Genomic DNA, 18,893 nt, shown 5'->3' with positions numbered 1-18,893 from the left:
AGGAAATGTTTAAGTCTATTATTTTATGTTCTGAGTCTTAATAAGGTTTAGGTTTTTTTCACATCTTCTACCTAATCAGATTCCAAAAAATAATTATACTCAGTGACCCTGAGCCTATTCCCTGGAATCCTATTAAATTTCCCTAAATATAATCCAGTGATATTCAGAGAGGATCTGACAAGGCATGTGGCCATTGCAAGCATTATTTCTGGCTACACTTGTCTTTAAGCTTGACAGTCCCTTGGCATCTTAGATTCTGTGTTTTGCTTAAAGAAAAATTTAGAAATTACTGAGTTATTAAGTATTATTTAGTATATATTAATTATTTAGAAGTTACTTATAGAAGACTAGTTTCTCAAAAGTTACTTAACTATTAAGTATTATTTGGCATCTATTAGTTATTTAGAAGTTACTTATAAAGGAATAGTTTCTCAAAAGTTACTTAGCTATGTAAGATTTAAATTAATATCAGTAACTCCAAGCATTATATTTTATAATGTTTATTAATAATCACTTAAAGTAGAAAGAAAATAAACTAAAAGAAATAGAAGTTTAAACCTAATTATCTAACAAAAAGTAAACCTATATGAATAAGTTCTCCAGCTCACTTTTGCTGCTGTGATCAAGGGAAAGAGAGAGAGGTGGGTCTACACAAAACTTATATCCTCCATACGTTAGCACATCACATGAGAAGGAACATGGAATGTTGGGAGAGAGAGAGTCCTGGGAAGCAGATTCTAATTACACAGCTATTAATTATTAATTAGTATATATTAGCTATTTAGAAGTTTCTTTTAAAAGAATAGTTTCTCAGAAGTTACTTGTTAAGTATTATTTAGCATCTATTCGTTATTTAGAAGTTACTTATAAAAGAATAGTTTCTCAAAAGTTACTCAGCTAGTAATTATTATTTCTTATATATTAGCTATTTAGAAAGTTACTTATAGTTTCTCAGAAGTTAATTGTTAAGTATTATTTAGCATCTATTAGTTATTTAGAAGTTGCTTATAAAGGAATAGTTTTTCTTAATCTTCATTATTTGAAGGGATGCAGTAAAGCTACTTAAAATCAATAGTTAGGGAGGGATGGAAGGCAATGTTTGTCTTCTGTCTCCCTTTAGTTTTGACATCAGTCATTCAACAAATACTTATTGAGTGCCATGCATAGTGGATGGTACAAAGATGGAGAAAATATGCCCTTGCCTATCTTCATGCCTAGTCAATCTTACCACTCTGGTAGCTCATTCCAGGAAGACCAGAGCTGATACAATATAGAGTAATTTTTCTGACTTCACAGGGGACTGTTTCATTTGGGGATTGGCCAAATCCATCATCACAATTTAGGGGAAGGAGATCGTCCTAGTCATTGTCCTAGTCATAGGACAGAGCTTGGAAAAAGATTTTTAAAAATCATCATGTTCTCATTTTATAGTCAAGGATGATGTCAACACATGAGATTAGCATTTGATTCAGAGAACTGAAACTCTGCAGAATCAAATTGTCAGTAACTTAAGGACTATTATAACTAAATATCCATGCAACATTTGAAAATATAGCTCTCTATCCAAGAAGAAAAATCTCTAGAATCTGAGGATAAGCATTCCAATCAGAACTCCTTAGAGTGAAGTAAAGATGGCGCTACATTGAGCTTGGATAGCATCTTGTCACCATGGCAATCCTGTCAGTGTTTCTGCTCCTCTCCTCCATCTGGTATTTTCAGGCCCAACAGCCAGGTAGCATCTAAATGCCTAATAGGGAAGGGGGAAGGGAGAGAAGTATTCATACCCTGAGCTTTCAAATGGGGACATAAAATGAAAACAGCAATATTGTCCCCTTCCTAAGACAAATAGGGAATTACGTCAGTAGCTGACAGAACATTATGAAAACGAACTTGGAACATAGTGTGTGTCGGAGTCTATTTTATAAATCAAACAGGCACAACATGTACACAAAATGAAAGTAGTGGTTAGGCGGAAATAGGAGCTTTTGCTTAAAGGTTATCTAAAAAGGGCTGCATGTGATGATTAGCTCTCTCTTTGCTGCTTCACAGAATTGAGTGTGCTTTAGGTAATGTGGTAGCGGCGGCTCTTGCCTGCCTCACTGACCTTCCCTCCAGATTTTATCCTTGGTGATTACTGTTCCCTGGTAGCTCAGCAGGATTTATGAGAAGCTAAATTTCAGTCTTCCTTCATAGGACCTGAACACAGAGAAATAAGTCTTAAAACATAGAATACTCGGCCATACTGTAGCTCCTCTGGACTTTCCTGTACGATGCTTTTGAATAGACTCTAATGAAAACATTTTATTCTTTCTTTCCATTAGTGATTAACTATTAGCAAAGGCCACATCTTTTACAAATTCAAATTAAATCTGAATTACAAATCATTTTTCTAGCTAACTTTATAAGTCTGACTAATTCTTTTAATCACTTATCTGTTGCCAGCTGTTTCAGTCAGCCTTTAAAGTTAGGTATTAAACAGATATGGGGGAGGGAGGAACTGCCAAAATGTTATGGATTTCAGGGAGTTGAAGGTCATTAAAAAGTTTAATTCCAATTAACAAACATTTATTAAGTGATTGATATGTGTAACAAATAACCAATCAATAATAAGGGTCAATATGCCTCATTACAGTTGGTTATTATGTATGAGAATCACAAGTGGTCTCTGCCCTCAAGGGGACAGAATGTTCTTCTGGGTGATAGATTGATCCGTCAAGCAAGAATTCATTAAGTTCCTACTATGTGCCAGGTACTGGGCGAGGCACAAAGATAAGGAAATTCAAGGAAGGAAAAACCACTAATGACTTAGGGTGAAGGTGGAGGTTATGGTCAGGAAGAGGCAGCATAGGAGCTAAGCCTTCAAGATAAGAATTCTAGGAGAAAAAGGGGAGGAGAAAGTGAATTCCAGGCATTTAGATGAGTTGTCTAGGTCTAGATGTAGACAGAAGTAGGAGACAAAATATCAAGGTTGGGTAACCATTAGTAGTCTGGTTTGATTAGAATATAAAATGAATGAAGGGTAGTCATAGGAATTAAGTTTGGAAAGATTAAGTTAGATAAATATGTATTTAAGTGATTTTCTATTGGTTAAAATTAAGCTAATAAGGTGTAATTTACTTTAGTGAAATCTGGTATTTTATTTCTAGTCTTTCATATTTCCATACCCATCATAGTAGAAGAATTTATAGGCTAGGAATCAGATAGCCTTGGTTTATGTTCTGTCTGACATGGACTGACCCTATGACTGTGGGCAAGTCTTATAAATTCCCTGAGCCTTGGTTTGATCATCTATATAATAGCATTTGTATTACTTGTCTTATAAGATTATTGTGATGAATATACTTTATAAACCTTAAAATGCAATTTAAATGTATTTAATTCATTCTTTGTGACTCTCCTTTGAACTCCTTTCTTTCTATTCCTTCTATCCATGCTTACTGTTGATAGAGAAGATTTTACAGAGTGGAAATGGAATGATGGAGAAGCAAGAGTGACAGACAGGGCAGCTGGAATGTTAAACCATCTCAGGCAGCTGATTGTCCAGTCAGTCCATAAAGGTCTTGAGATGGCAGAGAAACAGGATCAATTCACAGTCAATGTGGGCATCAGATTCGATTGGGAAATCCTCAGGAAAAAATCTTTCCTTTCCTTTTAACACCATATGCCATCTCTATTTGCACTCTTTGGGTATCTTTTCAAAAAAATAATTTTTCTTCTTTATTTTATTCTAGTAAAAAATTTACACCTAAGTTTTCCAAGGTTGTCTCCCTCCCCTCTTTCCTCTGCCCCCTAGAATTGACAAGCAATTCCACTACGCTTTACATGTATTATCCCTCAAAATCTATTTCCATATTATTCATTTTTGTTAGAGAATATATAAAACCAAAACCCCAAACCATATTGGGTATCTTCTTAATAGTCTTCTCTACTAGACTCATAGCCCTTCTTTTCACCCTTTGTTCTTTCCCTTCTTTACCCCAATCTCTCCTTCTTCTCTACTTAAAGCTATAGCTAAGGCTGGACAACTGGAGCTTTCCCTAAGGCACTGCCCCTGGGAGTATGGTTCTTCCTTGTGAAAGAGCCCAACACCTTTAGGTCTTAAAGTCCTCTGCTGACTGGGTACCAAATGGCATTAACCATGAGGGATCTACCCTTCTCACAGAACCAGCTTCCCTCCATTCACCTACCTATTCCTCCCTTGCTTGTTTTCTGCCTGGGCTTAGAAGTTATCAATCGTGTTATAGGGAATTGGGGCTCTCATTGTGACTCTCTAGGAGAAACACAAAATGGCACTGTCTGGAACATAGTAGGAGCTTAATAAACCCACATTCCCTGCCTGACTGGACTGGGGTGGACTTTGCTCTCCATTTCCCAATACCCAACTAATTTTAGCCCAGCTCCAAGAACATTTGTTTTCAGTGACCTTTCCAAGCCTTGACCCTCGCTTACCATTGTATTTTAATGCACTCATAATGGTTTTTTAATTATTATTACCTGTGTTTGTGTCACATTCCCTTACCATTTATTGTTGTGGAATTGAATTAAAGCTAACTATAGTCTCTGTGAGGACAGGGACTCTGTTTTTTCTCAACTTTTTTATTTTTCCTACTCTCCAGCTTAGTACTCGATTGTTGTTGAAAAAATATTTCTTGAATTGAAGTTTGTGTATCTCTGGAGAGACTTTCCTGGGAGAACCACCTTTATAGTCTTTCCTTTCCTTATCAGAGGCTATCTTTTCCCTGATGTTTCTTGCTTCACCTTTTATTTGTTCATACTTAAACTTTCTTTGCACCTCTTCCCTGCCACTTCCCCCCTTACAACTACTTGAAATCCATCTTTTTTATTTCTCCCCTACTTCTCCTGAAGCCCACTTTTACTGACTTCATCTTTCTTAAAGCCCCAGGTGGCTTCACAGAATTACAGAATTTTAGTGTTGGAAGGCACTGTGACTTCCGTCTCACCTACTCCTTACCCCAAAAATAACCCCTTCTATGTCATACTCAACAAACAGTCTACCCAGGCCTTGCCTGAAGACCTCAGATAGCTTGGATTCCTGCAGGCAGATGCTACCACCTCAGTTTTTTCCCCTATTTCTTACTGACTCATTTTTTATCAGAATTTCAAATTTTAGGCAGTGTCTATGAATGGACTTACCTCTTCCAGAAGGCGCCACTTAGATTTGCCCATGTTCCTGACTACATATTGCACAGAGGTGGTTTCTGGGTTCAGGTGTACATCTTGTGCTCTCTTTTTCCATATAAAAAGAATTTGACAAATCATGAACTTCAACATCCCTTGCCACAGCTCTATTTGACATGTATGCAACTAGTTGACCCAATGAATAGAGATTGCTGGTCTGGAATCAGAAAGACCTGAATTTAAATTCAGCCACAGACACTTACTAGCTGTATGACCCTGCGTGAGCCACTGAACTTCTGCCTCAGTTTCCTTAATTGTAAAATGAGGATAGTAATAGTACCTCCCTTGCAGGATTATTGTTAGTACCATCCCCTTTGAGGGGATGATAAAAGGAGGTAGCTAAATGTTAATCATTTTTATTATATCCCCCAATCTGAACCCCACATTTTTTTGTTCATAGATGCTTTATTCTTATCTGTGCTGACTAAATCACGATGTTTTTTACATCCACTGTTTCATTATAGAAAAGAATGAATTGTGTCTTGACTTTTGGCCTGCTTATTGATATCAACACAAACTTCTTACAGTATTCTTGCTCCTTTTCTTTCTTAGATAATTTTCCAGAATCAGTCCAGTTTCTCTGATCTAAAGTTCACATAAAACTTCTTTCTTCTAGAAGTTTGAATTATGGCAAATATCTTCTTTCTGTTTAATTTAATTCATTAAACATTTATTAAATGCTACTGAAGTTAAGGTACTGAACTATCCACTGGAGATACAAACACAAAAACAGAATAATCTCTGTCTTCAAGGAGTTTACATTTTTCTTTGTTTTAGCCACAGGAGCTCTAGGAAATGTTTAACAACCAGATCTCCAGGGAAAGTGTGTGTATGAGGGGGAAAGACATAACAGGCTTTTAAATTTAATCTACATTATTAACATTTTCACCATCACTTTCTTAAGTCCAAACAATGAAAAACATCCAATCAGTTGTTGAACTTGCTGATTTTCTAGGTAGAATAGTTCCCACTGAAAATTCAGCAAGTTGCTCTCTGGAGAGAGTGAGCTCCAGCACACCAGATTGGTTGAATGGATGATCTGGATCCCCAGAACATGTGTTCTTTTGGGGCAGATGTTTTCACTCTAGGATTAGGAAAACAACTCCTCAAACTTTTCCCTATAAAGTTATTCTCACTGTCCTCCGCTTATAGAGGCTCCATAGATTATTTTTCTTCACTTTTCAGTCCTACTTTGCTCCTGTTGGTGAGAAAAAAATATTCACCAAAAAAAAGCCCATTTTTTCTCCCCCCCCCTCTCAGTTCCTCCATCTCCATGTCATCTTCTTTCCACCTTTTTCTGTGATGCCTTTACTTCCAAGTTTCCCATTCATTTTTTTGCATCATTATTGTCCTTTGTCAATGTTTGCCCACGTTACAGCAGCCCCACATGCTCTCCATTTTCATCTGCACATCCTCAACTGCTTATAAGAGTTGTGGAGGCAAGTCAAGCAATCCACTCCTCTCCTGACTACCTGTCAATAAATATTTATGAAGCACCTACTATGTGCCAGGCACTAATGCTATAATTACTGGGAACAAAAGAATAACCAAAGACAGTCAGTGTTCTAAAAAAAATGGAACAGGGGAAGCCCACATGTAAGAAATGATGTATAAGCAAGCAAAGGCAGGATAAATAAGAAATAATTCACCTGGGGAGGCATTAGAGGGTTTGGGAAAGGCTTTCTGTAGAAGGTGGGATTTTCTTTTGGAACTTGAAGGAAGTCAGAGAAATTAGAAAGTGGAGATGAGGAGGGAAAGCATCCTGGACTTGAGGCACAGCCAATATCAATTCTCAGGACAGGGTTGTGAAATAAATTGTTCAAGGAATAGCAAGGAGATGGATCCTTTGTAGGGCATCCAGCCAAGCACATGCCATTCCTCATAATACTTAAAACGATCCTTTGAGTTACTGAGAGTAGATCTTATTATCTCCTTTTTACAGAAAACGAAATGCAGATGCAGAGGAATTCAATCATCTTCCAAAGGTGATAGAGCTAGTGAGGACACAGTTGGAAAAAGAGCTCTGGTCTATCCCTTCCCAGCCCAAGGCTCTCTCCATGACATCAGGATTCTTCAGCAGTTACTGGTGCAACGACAGTCATATGTTATAGTCATATCATTCCCCGTGACCTCCACATAAAGCTCGAGCTGTACCACCTCAAGGCACAATAATTCCATTCATTTTTTAACCCATTGAGACATGCTGCCAATCTGATATTATTACTGGAAAAAATAGCCTCCAGCCAGCTATGCAAAACACAAAGCTGGCAATGAGAAGCGAAGAGGGAAATAGCTTTCTGACCCTTGGAGTAATCACCTTAGTACTGTGAAGCATGAGATGTGACTCCCCTTATCTACCTCTGGATGAGAATATTATGTCTCATTTATAGTTACAGTCTTCTGATCTGAAACATCATATTTCATAAGTAATATCATCTATAAGGAAGATATAAACATCACAAGAGAAAATGAAAGCATTCAAAATCAAACAATTACTAAAATAAAATTATCTTTAGGACATTCTTCTGACAGGTTCTCTTAGGGTTTATTAATTTATCCTGCAAGAAACACCATCCATCCTTCTTAGAAAAATTCTGATCGTATATCTATAATATTTATATTAGTTTCAAATGTAGATAAGGTATACACTGCGTGCTCTTTTTAGCCATTCATTTTTTCTATGTTTAACATTCGAGCTACTTGTATAGTGAAGGGAGATAGATGATCACTTAGTTCTTTGAATGTAATTTGGCTTTATTATTTAGGCAATATATGTTCATATAGAATTATCATATTTCATAGGTAATAATAGACAGGCAGTAAAACATATTGGAAAGAGAGCTGGCCTTGGAGCCAAGAAGACCCGTGTTCAAGTCCTGCCTCTGACACATAATTAATCTTTCACTGCTCTAGGTTACTTTCCAAGTCCATAAAGTGTCAATTGACCTTCATTGCTAGTTTCCTTGAATTACTTCCTGACATTAATGAAATCACAGGCGCAGCCCCAGTCCCTAACAAGACAAAGTAGTGTATCAAGCAGTGAATTATAAAGTTATACTGCACCCAAGTAAGTAGAAAACGACCTTATTCTATAGAATTTTTTAATAAGTTGATTCCATAACTTCCTTCAGTATTACACTCAAATGAATGGCTGACATTTCTTGGTGGCAGGAAGTTTTTTCTTAATGCCCCTCTAGGTCTCCTTTAAATTAATTTCCTTTTATTTGTCCAATGTAGAAGAACAGCTGCTCACTGTTATCCCATAAATTAAGCATTTCATTCTTTGCTTAAATGGAAAGTATGTAAACATTTTTGAGTGACCAAAATATGACTCTAAACATAAGATCTTTGCTAAACTGAAAATTAAATATTTTATTTAATCCCTTTCATAATTGAGTAGAGTTTACTACATTCTATTGTCAAAATACCCTCAATGTCAAATAAAAGTTAAGGTTTATGAACCATGTAAACTATGATAAAAAATTTCAAAACTGTCTGAGGCATTTTAGAGGTAAAAATAATGTCAGCTACCAGATTTCATAATGTAATAGTATTCTAAGCCCACTCAAGTAATTTTAAATATTGAAAGCTTAAAGTAATTTTCATTTGATGAATTAGCAATCTAGCAAACATATTTCAAAAGAGAAAAACAGGGATTTGTGTTTTCTATCTATCTATCTATCTATCTTTCTTTCTTTCTTTCTTTCTTTCTTTCTTTCTTTCTTTCTTTCTTTCTTTCTTTCTTTCTTTCTTTTCTTTCTTTCTTTCTTTCTTTCTTTCTTTCTTTCTTTCTTTCTTTCTTTCTTTCTTTCTTTCTTTCTTTCTTTCTTTCTTTCTTTCTTTCTTTCTTTCTTTCTTTCTTTCTTTCTTTCTTTCTTTCTTTCGATATAATTGTTGCAATAAGACTAGATAGATGATGTTAATTGTCAGGACCAGTAAGGTTCAGGACTACACAAGAACCCAGACACAGATTGTTGGTTAAAGGAATTAATTGTTTAATGAATTTTTAATGAACTGTGCACCTGGTCTTAGGTTAAAAGTCATTTGGAAGGGCTTCAAACATGGCTTTATTCTAAAGAGAAAAACACAACACATTTATAACTTAAAACAAGCAATTTTCAAAAATCAATTTCAGAAAATTTATATTTAACACTTTCAATATAAATCTTATTTTGCAACTTCAGTGAACAGCTGATTTCATTAATGTGAGTGCTCCCTTCACTGTAGGGAATGTTGGGCTGCATAGCTTTGAAACATTATATAAACAAAAAGATTTTCTCAGTGTATTGATTCATGTTGATAGTCTTTTCCCCCCTGTTCTTTTTTTTTCCTTTGGGAAAAAAAAATGTTTGTTATAAAAGATGGCTCTCTGGGAGGGAGATAGATAATGGGATAAGGAGATAGATACAGTGGGGAAGTTTAGGCAATTCTGAGACTAAATATATCAATTAAGATGTATTTTTGAAAAAAAACCCAACCACCACAAAATAATCAAAGCCAAATATTTCAAAATTATAATTATAAAGATCTAGTGTGGTTCCAAAGAAGACTTTCTCTTTAAAAAAATTATTTATTATAAGGGATGGTTCTCTGGAAAGGAGGAGAAAATGATGGAGGATGGCTAAGCAATGGGAAAACATAAGATATTAATAAAATTTTATTTAAAATAATTTTAAAAGGCATCAGCTGCAACTTTATTAGTGAAAAGACAGTACATTAATGATTTAAAACAATAAAAATTTACAGTAGAAATTTTTTATTCAATATACTTAATGTAAATCTTACTTTAGTGGAGTATAATTTCATTAATATAGGCACACAGCCCTGGAACATACTACATTACTTCCAATTCTTACCCTGTGCAAGTCTTGTTTATGTTTTTTGATAAATCCTTTTCCATAAATGATCAATACAACTCTTTGGAGGTCTTTCTCTGCTTTTTTCAAGATTTTTTTTTTGTAAATAATAGTGTAGCATCCAGTCTGTCTGTTAACCCTCTCTCTGTCCTGCTACTTCCAATTTATACATTTCCTGGATCCTTCCACCTCTGTTCAAATTACCACTGGAGTTTGCTGCAGCCGCTTTATACCCAAGATTTATTTTTCCACTGCCTTTTAAGGCATTTGCAATGATGATCCTTCTGAAGATTGTGGAGGGTGGGTGCCATCTGTATGTAGCCTTATAGAATCACCTGAAGACGAGTGGAAGCAATTAGCCTGGGTTCACAAGTCCCTAGTTTCCCATTCATCATAAAGTCCAGTCCTCCTATTCAGTTAGGGGTCCAGCTCATTGTCAGCACTGCCTATTGTAGAGAAATGTTCTTTAATTATTTGAGTTCATTAGGAAATAGGGTTAATTAGCAAATTTATTGATACATACATAAGAGAGATAAGAGATGAGTTAGTTGATGAGTTAGAATTTTCTCTCCCATCAATCATCTCAGAGATTCCATTCAGATTTAAAGAAACTCCAACAAGTTAGTTATCTCTCTTATGTATGCATCAATAAATTTTGCTAATTAACCCTATTTCCTAATGAACTCTTAATTAATTAAAGAATATTTCTCTACACTATTTAAGATTGACATACAGACTGATAGGCAATGAGGTGATGCAGTACATACAGTACTGGACTTGGAATTGTGAAGAATTTTCTGGAGCGGATTTTCAAGACATCTCAAAGAAAAGAATCCAAAAGACTGGAAATGCTTCATGAATTCAAATCTGACTGCAGACACTTACTAGCTGGGTGACCCTGGTCAAGTCACTTTGCTTTGTTTGCCTCAGTTCCTCATTTATAAAATAACTGGAGAAGGAAATGGCAAACCACCCCAGTATCTTTGCCAAGAAAACCCCAAATGGAGATTTAGACTGTTGGACAAGACAGCAATACAAATGGCCCAATTCATTTAATTGGTTACCCTTTTATCTGCAAGTCATAATAGTGGCAAAGTCATTCCATTTCTCTTTTTTCATTGTCAATGACTAGTTTAATTGCTTTCAAATGCCCATGAATTTTTATATTGGTAAAAATGGAAGAAAGACAATAAGTAGAAAGGAAAGGAAAAGAATTTATGCTCTTTCTTTAGACACTGATTTCCAGCAACAATGATAGTGGAACTAATATATCTGGACTCTTCCACCCCAAGAGTTTGAGTACCAAGTGGAAGAGGAGCAATGACATGTCAGAAAGCGAAGTGGAGATCAATACTTAATGAAATACGTACATACTTGTTGCAACACAATTTTAAAGGTATTTAGGTATTAATTTTAAAAAGGTATTAATTTTAAAATATATATTCATTTTGAATTTAATTTTAAATGGACACAATATTCCAATATCTATACAAAGTGTCCCAAAAGTCTCAGTGTTTTCATTCTGGTAATATTAAGTTTTAATAGCTTAAAATGGCACTAAGACTTTTGGGACACCCTATATAGCAATAATAACTAATTTTACAGGAGCTATTCTAAGCACTTTATTGCTATCTCATCTGACCCTCATAACAACTCTATGACTGACTTAAAATAACTACAGAGTATTAAAAAAATAAATACATATATCTGAATTTCAACAAATAAATAAATAATAAAACTGCTCTGTTTGTGTCCCCTTCTATACCTGCTTTTGTTTTCTGAGCATTTAATTTTTTAATATTTGGGGACCTACCTAACATTATGCACTAACCCACCACCCTTTATCCTTTCATACACTAATAGTATCTCTTCATTGTATCACATCTCAGGATCTGATTTTCAAACATCTCAGAAAAGATTCCAGAAAATATGGCCCCCCCAAAAAAGGTCCTTTTACCAAATAATCCCAAATAGATGACAGATCACCTCTATAAAAATATGTGAGAATGGTCTGGGCATGCAATAAGGGAATCTTTTATGAACACAAGAGAAAGGGATAGGTAGGCTTTTACAAACACATTAATGCAACAGATTCCACATCTTCATGGTCATGGTGTGCATAGAATCCTATTTTATCCATGCTTCGTGATTTTAAGAACATATTTTCCTCAGTAAAGCAAAAGACAGCCTTAAAAACTGTCCTCTAACAAAATTTCCTCCATATTCAAGTTTAAATTATGGATCATGTGTAGCTAGATGAAGCCATGGAAATAATTTTGTTCACAATCCCCTCAGTTTTGATATCACATTGGGCATAAATAGCTGAGAGAAACTTCATTTATTTGCCAGAATCATGGAGCATGTCTTCTCCAGGGTCCAAATAGAATTCCTAATTATGGTATAATTTTCCTGATAGCCTTGTTCACAAATAGTCAATCTTAATCTAATTTTTTAAAAAATATATACTATCAGGAAAAATACTCTCTATCACTTAGAAAGCAACTTTTATATCTAGTCTTATTCTTATATAATCCCTTCATTGCTGAAAAAACTGGAAAAAAGTAATATAACATCCTACTTTTATTTTGCAATCTGACTTCCCTCATTGCTATATAGCAACACCATTCCATCCCTCACAAATTGATCTCCATCAATAAGGAGGCAGTTCTATACCAAAGGACTTTGGGTCTAGGGTTAAAATTCCAATTGTATCCCCATTCTAACCATTATGGGAAACTTCGTGTCCCTCTGGGGATGAGGCTTCTCATGGCTTCCCTCAGTTTTAAAGATTGTTTGAGTCCCAGAAGCAAATGACTAGGTCAGGGCAAGACAACAACAGAAAGGCTAGGTGGAGGTTCTATGAGGCTAGAGCCCAAGACCTTGCGCCTTTTATTTTAAATTCATATAATCCCATACAAATGTGGCAATTTCTCCCAGGGTTGTGTGAATTTTAGATTTTATATGCCCTGGTTAGTTTTTAAAATCCTAACAAATAGGAATGTCTACACCCCTACTTAAGGATTAAGTGTTGAGGAGGATGGCCTATGACAGACATGTGCTAGCAAATGACAAATAAGAAACAACTGACAGACCCCCCTGGGCTGTCCTAAGACAAACTTAAGCTACCATTGGTACATGTGAGATGCAGGAAGTGATGTAAAGAATGGTCTATATATTTTGTGGCTCTTGCTCTCTGCTCTCTTTGGCGGTGGAGGTGTTGAGCTCTGTGTCTCTCTCTTTTTGGCAGCAGAGGCAGTGGCTCTGGTTCTTTGTGCTGGGAGGCGTTTGGCACCTTGGGTCTTGGTGTCTTGGCAGCTTGGCATGAGTGTGCTAGGTGAGTGAGTTAAGGCTGATTCTTATTTTTTTCCTTTACCTTTCCAAACACTATCCTCTTAGGAAGCTGAGCTAGTTTTTATCTTCTGAGGAGGCCTCGTGCCTGAATTCTCTGAACTCCTCTTGGCTTAGGCTAGGCCTGAGAAATTTTATACCCCTTTCCCTCTCTCTTCTTCTTAATTCCTTCCCTCTATATTAATTAAACCTCTATAAAATTCCCAAACTGGCTTGAGTATTTTTATTGAGATTGAATTAAATCCCTGGGACCATTAGTATAATATATTAGTCAAAACCCCCTAAATTTATTCCTTACAGTCGGAGCCCACCTAAATGACTACATATAGAAATTAGTGTTCTCAAATGAAAATGAACACTACCAAAATTCATATACCATGGGGAATGAGTGATAGATTTGAGGTGAGCATGGGCTTTATTTCCATTGATTACTGTGTCCCTTTTATAGATGTTCAGAGGGATAAAAAGGAGTCTATCATAAGAATTTCAGTTCAGTTAATATATATTTATTGCCTACTGTATGTAGAATATTTTGCTAAGCTGGAGGAAGTATAGGGCAAAAGGTAAACAAGAGATGCATCATGGTTCAATGGAAATCACTTTGGATATAGCATCAGAAGATTTGGATTCAAATCTTGGCTCTGCCACTTAAAATTAGAATCACTTTGGATAAGTCACTTTACTTCTCTGACCTGCCATCTGTGGAATGGTAGTTCTCCAGAGTTAAGGAGGACTTTTTTTATCCATGTATCTGACTCTCACACCAAACAAAGGACTCTCCCCTGGATTTCTCCCTTGCCCTATGGTCCTGATGACTTTTTGCTAATTAGAAGCATGTCCAATCACCACTTTCCCAGTTTTTTTTCCTCCCAGTTGCTGATGGCAAATAATATGGTCTCTTAACTCTTTAAAAGCCCATTCCTGATTCCAGTAGGAAAATGGTAAGGGACAGGGAAGGGAAAGCGGAGTATCAAGGTGGGCAATGATCCTCTCCTTTTTCCTCAAGTCAAATAATTTGCAGTCTCTTGTAAATTGTCAGTCATATATGCATATATTTTAAGATTATATAAAATTAGATTGTATAAAACTAAGATTATATAAAATCATATAAAATTGTCACACAGTAAATATACATAGAGTAGACCTCACACTCACTTTATTGTTTATGTCCTATCCTTTTGCATGCACTCTCCCCCACCCCAAACTCACCCATTTACCCCCAAACAGCCGGCCAGCATAATCCCACACGACTTCCAAACACAACTGTAGTACAAATTGAATTTGAACATAAGGAAGGTACAAATTCCTGGTCTAAGCTCCAAGGAAAGAGCTCCCTTTTGGAAATCACAGGCGAATGGGAACCCAGGGATAAAAATGAGCTCTCAACTTGACTGTGGTGCTCAGAGCTTGGCTCAATTCCCCTGGGTTTTCCAGAGCGATGAAGCACATCTCTGTGGAAAGCTGAGATGGGTAGAATATGTATTGGAGGTTAAAGTAGGCATCAATGTTCCCTCTCCACAAAAGCAGCATTTTTCTATCCTTTCTCTCTCATTTTTCCCTTTGATAACCTTTCCTTCTACTTTCCCCTACATCCTCCCCACACTCCAAATCATTCTCTTTTCCACCTAGTTGTAATCCCTCATTCTCCCTCTTTCCTTTGCCTGTCTCCAGCACTTTTCAGTATTGTGAAGATTACTTAATTTAAATCCCTGTGTCTTTAACATGGGGATAATAATAATTGCCTTCTCAACTTCAAGGGCTGTTATGAGAATCAAGTGGTAGTACTTTATAAATGGCAAAGATCTATACCAATGTAAGGCATTATTATTATAAGTATAATGGGATAGCCATAATAATAACATACTTATATGGTGTTTTAAGGTATAAAAGCATTAATAGAGTACATACATTATATTTTAAAAATGTGTTAATCTCCTGGGTCTAAAAAATCCCAAACCATTCATTCAACAAATTTTTTTGAACACCTAGTATAGGAAAGCATATAATCTCATTTTCTGCATAGAATAGAAAATATGAACAATGGCTAATATGATGAAAAGAAAACAATTTCAAGGCATCTTTCTTCCACTAGTCAATACTAACCCCAGCAGAGGATTATTACATCTTTTTGGATCTTGGTAAAGGCATAAACAACTGTTTTCATATGTTCCAACAGATGTTCTTTGGAAAGATAGCCAATTATTTGCATTGTGATATCCACATTTGATTCTCAAATCTAAGATTTCCATCTGTACAGGTTTCATTGAATTATATACCTAAAGAAAGCAAAAGTTAAGATCACTCATTGTCTCTAAACCCCAGACTTCAGGATTTCTGGTTCATAATCACACTAGCACCTGTGTTATTGAGCAATCGATAATTGCTTTGCTAGAAGGGTTTACACAAATCTGCATAAATCTTTATTGCTCTTATGATTTAAAATGCATTTCCTTTCCTTCCTGAGATGGATGACTTCCCTAAATTCTACACTAGGCCTGCAAATAACCACTAGCCCAGGGCAAATGTGTTACAATGGGGGGAAGAAAAGAAATTCATTTATTTTAGTACCTATGTTCTTTTTGAGGGCATGAACACAAATAATTTAGGTGTCTTGGCAAAGTTATTGAGTGTAACTTTAAGGCTGTTTAAAATTTTTCCTGAAATGTTTTTTTCTAATAAAAACCAATGGCAATTATATAGTTCTTAGACTTAAATTTTGAACTAATTTTAATTTATCTTTTGCTACAAACATTTAGGCATTGTGTACTTCGATTATTGAGAAATATAAATGAAACATGAGTAAAATGAGCAATTTTGCTAATTGGTTCAGGAAGGGGTAGGACATTGTGTTTATTATTTTTAAAAGAATCTTTGAATCTTTTGTTTCTTTGAGAAGAAGTGAAAAATTTACCATAAACTTTCAAATTTGGATGAAAAGATGGTTGTACTATTATTAGAAATAATCAAGTGGGTAAGAGAGGGTTTTAGAGAAAGATGATAGATTCATTTTTGGACATAATGAGTTTGAGATGCTGTCGGAAGATGAAGGATGAAGTATCTCAGGAGTTAATTTGAATCATAGGTCTGGAATTTGGAGCAAAGAAATGGGGTTGGGATGGAAGATATATCTTAAGTGTGTGGGGTAAAGCCAATTTCAAACTTTGGGTGTCCTTATTTGCATATGAAGAGTCCAGAAATGGTGATGAGTATGAAGTATGGGCAAACTGAAGAAACTTGAGAGTTTAAAAATCAAGGAACTATATAATAAATTCCCAGGTTGTCTCGGTAGTTATTAGAAAATAGTTATTATTGAGCTTATACGTTAGTCTTCCAAAGATGAAGAGCCTCTCGTGAAAAAGAATCAAAAGAAGACAGCCTAGGTCCATGAGCTAGCTTGGATGATTCAGAGTTGGGAAACTCCTTTTAGGAGGATTAAAGACAGAGGGAGTAGCCTAGACGCTAAGGAAATAAAATTGAGGTTTCTGCTTTTCTCAGGGCAAAGAATTTAGCTAAAAAAACTTCACAGGTGGTAAAGACAAGAGTCAAGTAGATTTTAAAGAGATGTGTCCTATAGAGTGGTCTCCTGTGGATTAAAAAACAATGGAAAGCAGGTCCAGTTAGCAGAGGTGGGAAGACCTATATCAGTAGGAATCAAATAATGAAATCACCAGAAGATATGAGTAATCTTGCAGCAAAAGAAGTGTGAATTATTTCTCCCAATGTGTGCCCTGGTCCCATGTGTTCTCTAGGTATATATTCCCCATACACATGTATCTTCTATATGTGAATTCCTTGGCCAATGACATTCCCCATATGGCCATATGAATGCTTCTCTAGATGTGCTTCAAAGGAGGGCCTGTTCTTTTCATTTAGTCTGAATGTATTTGTGGGGGACAATATCCTATTTATGGGAGAAATGTTTTCCTGCTCTGAAATATTTTGCTGCTACTTTTCCTCCTATGCTATTTCATTAAATGATTTTGCTTTGAACCAATGGTCTCCTTTGGGTGACTATTAAAGGGAAATTCATCAATGGAGACTCTTTAAATTTATCAAGGCTAGCCAACTACTGGAGGACTGGAGGACCAGTCTTCTGAGGCATATGTGTAAAGGTGGCCTCAGGTACTACATATAGATTTGGAGTCATCCACATGGAGATGATAGTGGAAGCTATGAAATGTATTAGACAAAAAATGTAGAAATAGGAAAAAGTCAAGAACAGATCCTCATGAAATGACTATACAGAATTTGAGTCTTCTATATGTGTAAGTGTTCTGCCACCCCCCCTCCAATAAAAGTTAATAATTTGGTATTTTTGAGAGTTCACTTTTACTAGTCAGTCAGAGGACAGAATGTAAGGGCATTTGATGAAATGTCATAATGAGAAAAGTAGCCACATAACATTCCCACTAATACCTTTCCTACAAATATAACATATAATATAATAATACAACACACTATACTATACTATGATATGATATGATATACTATAATATGGTATGCTATAATATAAATATATAAAAAACAACCATCAATGGGAAGGGTGGGCAAATGTAGGGAACCTACCTGGTATCTTGGGAAAAGATGCTAAAAGAAAAATCCTATCCGTTGATCCTTTTTTTTAAAGCTTTATTAAAGAAAAGGCAACCTGATTTCCCCTAGGCTGAAATTCACTCACCACTTTCACTTCCACCCTCCTATTCCCATTTGCCACCCTCATTCATAAAAGAGAGCACCCCTTTTGTTGCTGGAGTAGGTCCTTAAATAGACCAATCTGGTGCCTGGAAGTGGGGGCGTGGCCCATCCCTCACACTGGATTGGTCCAATTCAAGATCAATTCCACTCTAGGAAATAATTCTCCCAGCATGGGATTGATTGGTCCATTCAAGACCAATCCCACACTAGGAAGTAGGAGGGAGGGACCCTTGAGGCACGCTGTGGGATGCAGTTCCTCTGGCTAAATTTTGAAACTCACTCTGGTCAGAGAAAATGCATGGAGTTGCATACATAGGGAATCCGTGTAGCCATGCACACATAGAAGGATACTGCAAGACTCTTAGTATCTTTGACGATGTCACTAAGTTTTTCTCTTGGATTTGTTCCCTAATATTGTGGGGTGTTCTTCCCTGATTCACTCTCTTTCTCTGCTGTCTATTTCTGTCTCTCTCTCCTCTGTTTCTTTCTCCTTATTCTTTAATCTCTCTTCCTTCCTCTCTCTCCCTCCTTTTCCCCCTTCTTCTCCTCCCCAAACCCTTCTATACCCTGATCACTTTATTCCCAATTCTTATTTTTCACATAGTGATATATCCAGCACCTTTATAGTGATCTTGAATCACTTTAAATAGCAAAAGCTCACAGAAAATGTTAGCCTAAATTGTTTGGAAACACTCGAATTCTGCAAATTAAAACACCTCCATTTCCAGATTTCTTTTACTATTATTTTTTAGGTATTTAATATGAAATTCACAAACCTTTGATGTGGGTGCAAAT

Source organism: Monodelphis domestica, chromosome 1 (genome assembly GCF_027887165.1).
Source record: "Monodelphis domestica isolate mMonDom1 chromosome 1, mMonDom1.pri, whole genome shotgun sequence".
NCBI lineage: Eukaryota > Metazoa > Chordata > Mammalia > Didelphimorphia > Didelphidae > Monodelphis > Monodelphis domestica.
This window is presented reverse-complemented; position numbering follows the sequence as displayed.